Source organism: Periplaneta americana, chromosome 8 (genome assembly GCF_040183065.1).
Source record: "Periplaneta americana isolate PAMFEO1 chromosome 8, P.americana_PAMFEO1_priV1, whole genome shotgun sequence".
In the NCBI taxonomy this organism is placed as follows: Eukaryota; Metazoa; Arthropoda; class Insecta; order Blattodea; family Blattidae; genus Periplaneta; species Periplaneta americana.
Window position 1 is genome coordinate 122,337,178 of NC_091124.1, and position 9,065 is coordinate 122,346,242.

At 34.8% G+C, this 9,065-nt stretch overlaps 1 long non-coding RNA gene across 4 annotated transcripts; it reads left to right on the forward strand.

Annotated features, from left to right (window-relative positions):
• Positions 1 to 289: 289 nt before the first annotated feature.
• Positions 290 to 3,802, forward strand: LOC138705015 (uncharacterized). Of its 4 annotated transcripts, XR_011333540.1 has the most exons (7): positions 291 to 509; positions 1,335 to 1,525; positions 1,705 to 1,762; positions 1,907 to 1,976; positions 2,727 to 2,787; positions 2,890 to 3,014; positions 3,340 to 3,802. It is a non-coding gene; the product is annotated as an uncharacterized lncRNA (long non-coding RNA). The 4 variants fall into 4 exon arrangements; XR_011333539.1 differs by having other exon boundaries at positions 1,705 to 1,976; XR_011333537.1 differs by having other exon boundaries at positions 290 to 509; positions 1,335 to 1,976.
• Positions 3,803 to 9,065: the final 5,263 nt, after the last annotated feature.

Sequence of the window (9,065 nt, forward strand, 5' to 3'; positions counted from 1 at the left end):
CATTTGTAAGTAAGTAAGTATTCTATAATCAATGGACTGACTAATCATCTTAAATCTCCTTGAACCCTGTGTGTAGGTTTCTGTTAATCCTTAGTCAAAAGATAAGACGGAGTTTTACTAAATACGAACTTTAAGGACCTGTACTACGATCGCCTGTTAAAGCTCCAGATTCCTATACTCCAGTTTAGCAATCTGGAAGTTAAATATTTTGTTCTGTACTACCAGCGGATTTTAACTGCAGGATTGTTATCCGGAAGATATAGTAACATTTTTATTAGGTTGGCAATGAAGTTACTGAAAATGTAGTGAAATTTTTTGCTTTGGTATACCTTTACCCGCGTATTTCATGTTTATGTTCAGTGCTTATATGGTATTATTTATTTTGAGGTTTTATTGTAAACATTATTGTTATTATTTATTATAATACTGAAGCTCCAGCCAAAAAATAACAGAGTGAAGGACAGAAAATTACACATACTGTATGAAGAAACTTTGCATGGAAGCAAAAGGTAAGATTTTAAAGGTTATGTTTCTTTTCGAATAGTAATAATTCCTACCATATTATAGTATTTTGGTTTTAATTAGTAGGCCTAAACAGGACGGGTGCGGGTTCCAGCAAAAGTGCGTTTTTCTCCATAATCATGGTTTTATTCATGTGTAACTGCACAAGAAGTGTAGCTGGCAATTATTTTTGTATTGTAATTAATATTAAGTGTGCTTTCAGTTTGTTGTATAGCCTACATTATTAGTGAATAGGGCCTATTTCGGTAATTTTTTAGAAATAGTGTACTTCACGGCTTCAAATCATGGGTCGAAGGCACAATAACTCGTTTAAAAAAGAAAAGTTCACTGATACTGATAATAATGATTGATGTCTTTGGCCTGGCATTTCTAACCAACATTAGTACAGGAAGGTACAATGTTCCTAGCAAATTACCAATATTTCAGTATGTTAGGCCTACGTATTTTACTGTTAATAAATGGGCGGATATTTTGTATTAGACCCATAATACCATTCGATCACAGATAGGGCCTAACATTATTTTTTTAAAAGAACAGCATGAGGTGGAGAGACGTTTCCACTAAAATGCAATAGGCAATGCACATTCAACACCTCGTAAAATAATACAGAAACAGCAGATATTAAGTTTTTTCCAAAGTTTCTATGTAGCCTACAGTATAGTCATATGTTTGATATTGTACTGACAATCGTCCATTAAAAGCTTTTGCTTATTTAGGTATAGAAACTTAGATAAGGGAAAAAGAGAAATACAGTATATTTTCTAATGTTGTAGGTTGCATATGGAATTAACCTAGTTTTACTTTCTTTTTAGTAATATAGAATGAAGCATGGGAAGAATATAGTAACATCAACACAAATACAAGGACCGGAAAACAGCTGAGAAGCAAATTTGAATTCTTGGAAAAGAACACAAATAAAATTGCTGCTGCAGAGAGACAATGCAGGCTACAAACAATTGGAGTCCCTCCAACTGAAGCAAAACCAAATCCAAACGTAGCCAAGGTAAGTGATTTAATTCTCCTATCAATTGAGTGATTTCTCAGTGATTTTGATTCATATTCAATGTATAAGTTCACTTATATGTTAAATTATACAATTATTAAATAATAAGCAGAGGAAATTGTATAACACACGTTTGAATTCTTTTTATTTATTTATTTATTTACTTACTTTTGTTACAGCCGAAGTAGTAACTAAACCAAGTTCCACCGATACCAGTGCAGCTAATAACACGAATGAGTTAGTGTGTAAGGAATTAAGAGTCAGAAGATGAGATGATGAGCTTTAGAGATAAAAAAATATTAGATTCTTGAAAATTGTTATACAAATTTAATTTAATGTCGGTATTACATTGTAATACTATTATTTCTTTTTTATTTACAGTACCATTCAGGTTCACAGTGCAATTCTTTAGTTTTTGAAGTGAAACTGGACATCCCAACAATATCTGCAGGTAATTTGATTTATACTACAAAACGTTCTTTCACATTCTACGTATGATGCTTACTTTTCCAATCTGAAATAGCTGTAACATGTAAACACATTTTCAGCCAACATGTTGAAAATAAAACTAACACACATACTATATGAAATCTGCGGCAAGCAGTAGATAAATTAGATGCAAAAGTTAAAAAAAAAAAAAAAAAAAAAAAATGTTAAAATATAAATTGTACATAATGATGAAATAGTCACAAGAAATGGATGTCATAAAAAGTAAACATCATTGTATTATAATATTATGTGGGATTTGAGTGGGAATTTGAAATTTATAAATGTAGGCCTAAAATAGAAAGTACACTAAACTGAAGAATTTATTTTGAGATTTCTCTGTAATGGGTTTGTAATCAGATTAGGCCACATTATGTTAAGTTGTATTTCAATTCTGCTGTGAGGATTCTCACTTTGAAACTTGTGAATGATTTCTTGTGTATAGAAAAACTGAAAAATATCTCTTCATAAGGTAAAACAGAAACTGACTACACCCTATTTACAATAGAACTATTTGCTTGGTTTTTTCTCTCTCTCTTTGTTATTGCAGCTTTACTTTCTTATTGTTAAAAATGAGTTTGGATTAATAGCACATTAGAAAATACAATACTGTTACAGCTGCTGACTTTGAAGTTTCCACACATTTATGATAAAACATCATCTTTCTCCAGAATTAAATATCTTAAGAATTAATTCCACTCTTAAAATATTATAGAGTCAGCTGGTGCAGCAGATGAAAGTTTTCCATTTACGGGTGTCTACACAGTGTAATGAAAGTAAGTTTTAAGTGAAATTACTGGTTTATTCAGTGTAGGTAGTGTAGGCTAAACCCAGAAAGGTCTGAATATAAGCATATATCCCTCTCTTAAATATTTCAGCTGATAATGGGATAATAGCGATCGAGTTACACCCTAAGGATGCTTAAAAAAAAAGAAAGAAAGAAAAAGCAAGCCTCTGAGGAATGCATTAGCCACATTGAAAAATCTTTCTCCATCTGTGAACTGTAAGTTTAATGTTGACTTAATTATACTTGAGATGTTAGAAATGCATGAACTTCAGTACTATTACAGTGATTTCTTTAAAAAATACATTAGTTGAAAGTTGGATGCTAACATTACAACAAAGAATGATTTGAAATAAAAGTAAGTCGTGTCCTCATGTTTGGAAAGAGATGGGGTTTGGAATATCAAAAGTAACATTTGGAGTTTTTACATTACTTTTTCCTCCTCTTTAATGGGTGGTCCATCTACAAGGACAAAAAGTAAATGCTACAAAAATCACCCATTCTTTATGTTTTAACAAAAAATATGTTTAATTTTGTTGACCAGATTTGTTTGGCCTGGATGACTGGGAGATTACTTCTTCTCATCCTTCTAATGGAGTGATAATCTCTTGCAGCTGTTCTTGATCCCTATGGTCTCTGCTTTATCTGCTAGTCTTCAGGATTAGGTTCGAGTCAAGTGATAATTATAAGCTAATCTAAGGTTTCTGGTTGGGTTCGGGTCTGGTTCAGATCAGGCCGAGATGGGCCGGGCCTAAGAATTATGGCCCGTGCAGATCTCTAACAAATGGGGCTTATAGCTGAAGTTGGCTCTGCCACAGTTTTCCAAGTTTTGTGTATTTGCATATGTATTTGTGTTGTGTTTAATTACAGTTACTATGTACTCTTATGTATTAGCCTGCATATTATTAATTTGTAAATATGACATGTACCATAGCATATATAATGAGACAGTGGATGTAATAAATGATTATGCTTATTGGTGTCTCCTGAAAAATGTCGTGTTTTGTTTACACAAAATAAATAAATAAATTTTAAATTTAATTGCAGCTATAGTCCATCTCTCTTGTTTTAAGTACACATTCACAGAGTACCTGAATACAATTGAAGCGTCAGCTGGAACAACGTTCTAAGTTACAAAATTTTCATTCGGTGTGTTTCCGTGTAATAATGTTGTATGTCATGTTAGCTTGCTATACTCCTTGGCTTGCAACTGTCCATCAATGCAGTACGTGAAATTTGTCCACTCAAAAGTTTGCTACCCTCATAAGAACAAAGTTGTACGCATACACATTTTTGCAGCTCCTGTAAATTTTACCAAATGTAACTTATAATGTTGTTCCAGCCGACACTTCAATTAATGTGCCTCTTGAAAAATGTTGTTTTACCATATTTTGCTTATGTAAAATAAATTTGAATTGCAGATACAGTGCATTAGCCTGTTAAGAGATCACTGTGAGGGATCCAAGCAATAAAATATATTTAAAAAGTAACGATATGAATATGTTTGCATACATGAATCACTAGGCCTAGTGTGAATGAAACAGCTCCCTTGCAAAACATAAATGCCAATTCCAAAACTTTCAGGAAATGAAGAAAAACTGTCACGTCTAAAATTCAATAAACTGTTACAGTTTGTTAAATAATAATATATAGCAAGCATATCTTAAGTCTGATTAGTGAAATATGTTAGGCCTACTCCTACTGGCGAGCGATATATGCAAGGAAGGAGAAGGGAACTTGCCACCCTACCACATTATCTCCTGACAGTTGTCTCATGAGCGATGCCTTATTGGTATTCCAATCTATCTTCGGAGAGTTGACTAAACAACTAGCAGACACAAAATGAAACAGTTCTAGGAAAACTTTAATCAAGACCTATAATATGTACATAAAACCTGTATTAAAATACTATTCAGAAGTATTCGTATCAGCATCAAAAAGAGAGACAGAATCCCTCGGGGGGGGGGGGGGGGAAACAAGCCTTGCACTTAATTACTGGAGCACATAAAACTACTCCCAATGAAGCATTAAAAGTCATCACTTCAATTAAACCAAGCAGCAAGTGCAGCACTAGCTCGATTGACAACAATTCCTGCTGTAACTTCGTGGACCCCACAAAAATCTACTGTTGTCAATGTTCTCCCAGTGGCATAGAATCTCAATACCAGTAGTAATTGGTCCATCGGAGGCAAGGCATTATTTCTGGAAAAATAAACAAACAATGAGATTTGGTTACACCTTTACCGGTAAATCTTTACAATAGCGTTACCAAAAGAAGGCAAGGACTCCCTACAGGACAGCCTGGAAGAGAGAGGTTTGGATGTAGTTTTGACTTTTTTTTTTTTAAGACAATTGTAAATATATGCAAATCATACTAACCTAACCTGTCACTAACTCGATCTTACGAAAACTTGTCTTTTCCCTTTAATTAGTAAGGAAACACAGTAATGAAATGAATGTGCTGCCCTTTCCTGCCGCCTACCCCTTCTATCTCGATAGAGCGATCCCGCCTACCCGTACCTCTCCACCGGACTCCACTTTCACAGCAACTTTCCCCCTTTATTTGGGAAATTGGTGGCGGCACTCAATTTTTCTTTCGTTTACGGTACATATGACTTGACTAGAAGCCAAATATGTGAATACATTTGTACCTTAAAGTGGTAACGCAATTGTGAAGAAATAATAGTTTACCATATAAAGGATTTTGATATATTATATACGGTTATTATTTTTTTTTATATAAAAGTATTTTGAAACTTATTGTAGGTTGCCCTATATTATTATATCAATCACCTTAATACCTTGTAAGGGCAACAGAACACCTGCATGAAGCAACATTCTAACCTCACTTCTACTGTACGCCTATTACAGGTTACTGTACTTCAAAATAATTATTATAGTGCTATTATATACAAAATATTAATGTAATACCTACCGAAATAGTGTAGCTTATTATTAACTGTGTCCTTACGATCTGTCTCTTGTTTCAGTTGATCATTGATTTCATGTAGTAGGTTTCGTTATTCGAAACTGTCTAAAAATTTCTCGTCATCCCACTCTTCAAAATTATTTGGACGCAGCCTAATTCGTTTTGCTGTTCTGATATAACGAAGCATCTGCTCCAGAACTTATCATCAGAATCAGTATCAAAATTAAATTGATCCTTCCAATCACCAGCTGTACGACGTGCAGCCATCTTGATTTCAACACTGAGTTCCAACCTCCGGATAACGCCTATCTGCCACTCTGGCTTCCGGATTGCTAATCTGGAAGTTTAGCCTCCAGATTGCACATAACCAAAAGTTGTAGTACGCAATTACAACCCAACTTCCGGATAAATATGCCATCTGCCGGATAAGTTTAAACTAGAACTTTATCCGAGAGTCGTAGTACAGGCCCTAAGGGATGTAAAATAGGAGGTAATAATGATCAAAATATACTGGTTTATTTTTTGAACCAGCAGCCATTCAGCCCTTAAATGTAAAACAAAGGCTCCTTTATAAAATTGAGTTAGACTGTTCATCTCATCTCTCAGAATTGTTTCTAAAATGTATAAGGAATGTAAAAAAAAATTTAACTTCATGTAATACATTCAGATAACTTTTGAGACTTTTTTTATCCCCCAAAGAGCAGAGAGGAGAGTGAAAGGAGATGACAGTTTAAAAATTTCACTCAAATATTTTGAACTAGCCGACATAGAGACGTAACATTTAAAATGAAGGTTACTCTCAACAAATTTGATTAAACATTTTCCGATTTTTTAAATACCATCTAAGAAATAGTGAAAAGGCAGAAGGGAATGAAAAATCTCAAGTCGTCCGATCTCGATGAAAGTTGATATCTGGAGATCTTTGGGATCACAGAATACGAATATGATATTTTGTCCGAATTTATCCCTCAAATGGTAGAGTCGGACAAAAATGGGGGAGAAATTAAATATATCAGAAGTGTTCTCAAGACGAAAATTACGGATAATGATCGCTGTCTTTTAAGATGGTATAATTAATGACACAACTGCCGTAGGATTCTAAAACTTCGTCAAAGTGCAAAGTCTTAAGTAGTCAGCATAGATTCATTTCATTAAAAAAAAATCCCCAAAAAATTACCGAATTTTCAACCATCTCTTTCCTTGTGTGCTGAAGTCTACGAGTCAAAAAACGAAAAGGATAATTTAAATCCTGGCCCTTCTTTCCAGAAGACTGCCACAAAGAAAAAGGACCATGTTTGTTATTGGAGAAGAAGGGAAGTTGCTGACACATGCTAAGAAGATAGTGGAAAAATTAAATATCTTTTGCATTACATAGTTGATAATGGGAGCGTCTTAATAAATAAAGATTTAAATCGGTGAACGGCGGATGCGACAGGTGTACGAATTATTACGGTATAAAAAATTCATCCATCAAGCTCGACAACTATCAGGCTCAGACTGAAAAACACAAGAAACGAATAGACTGCTTTTCTCGTGGCCTATTATCATTCCTTGTAAACACATGCTATGCGTGATTTAAATCATTAAATTAAGCTCTCATATTCATCTGCTTCCATTAAGACTTTTAGAACATGAGGTTTCTTGCTTGGTTTATCGAATTATCACAGGTTATTAATTGAGAAAAATTCGCTCTGGGGCCGGGTATCGAACTCTTGACTCCCAGTTACACGCACTAGGATCTCTAACCACTGAGCCACGCCGAGACTCAATCCACAGTATCGGATCGAATCTTGTAGATTATCGAATTACGTATTTTCTTTTTTCAGTACACCTATTCTTTCGGTTATTTATCCAATGTGTAGATTCCTGCCGCTTCCGCAACTTATTCTCGTACTTCATGAATGTTTGTTATTAATGAAGACAATTCGACACAACTCATATCTATTTTTCGCATGTCGCTTCATGAATTGGACTGTACTGTGGTGTGTTTATTAATTAGTCTAATAATGATGATACAAGAGGCGAGTGTGAACATATAAACAACAACAGACAGTCTTATCGCAATTCATTCTTGAAGTTCTCACAAAACATTGAGGTCATCTGGAAATGTCATTGAGGTCATCTGCCAAAATCGGTGCCTCCGACTATAACAGGCTAGTCCTCTACAGATAATAGGGATATTTCCTATTACGTTTAGAAGAATATATAGGCCTATTGTTAAGTCATCACTGATTATTACACACATTATGTACTTATAAAATTTCTGGGGGTAGCGCTAACTTTCTATTCCCTTCTAGAGCCGCCCCTGCACTTTATGAGCAGTAATATAGATCTATCACTTAGTGGTGGCAGTCTTTTGTTTGGCAATAATTCTGGGAATGAATGACACATGCAGCTTAAATGTAAGCAAAGATAGTCTGGTACAATCAGAGTGTAATAAAAATCCTGTTTACACACAAGATAAATACTTTTTCAGTATTGTAGTATGATAAGACAGGTGGAAATATATAATACAATACAATAAACAACTCACAGCAACAAGGACATACGACAGCTGCCACCACAAAGTGAAATATCTATGATGTAAAGTGTGTAACATATGAAATGAATAAAAAAATGTTGCACAGTATAACCTAAAACTGAATATAAAGCAAAAACTAGACATATTTTGTGACGGTAACACTAACACTATTCTTACCTTACTCACTATCACTGTCACTGCAGCATCACTTCCATCACCCTCTAATGCACAATCACTTTGATCGTCTTCCCAAATATAATCTTCCGAACCATCAAGAGCATTCGAAATGCCTGTCTTCAAAAAACTTTCCGTAACTATTGTTGGTGATTTCATGTCTCAAGCCTTTCTTATCCCATCACATATTATTTCTATTGTTGGTCGCTGGATTTTTCCTATCGCGTCATTTTGTGGTCCCCATCTGCCATCCATTGCCTGTGTGGATACTGATACTGTCTTTAAATGGTTTTATGCTAACATCTAAAGGTTGGAGAACAGAACTGAGATCACCAGGAATTACTGCAATATCAGTTTTCATTTCTGAAAGAGTTTTCCTAGTGTCGTCATCTAGAGGACCTCGAAAACTGTCCTACATCAGGAGAGCTGGCTGCCAAAGTAAAGCACCAGGGCGGTGTTGCCACATTGTCCGCACCCAATCAAGTACCATATCTCCATTCATGCACTCTAACATGAATTCCTTGAGATGATTTAATTCTCGGTATGGTTTCTCTTTTGAAGATGCATATGGTGGTAATTTCCTCCCATCTGCAGTTATTGCAACATCACTATGCAGCAGGTTTTCTCGCAGTCTGTTGTACGTATC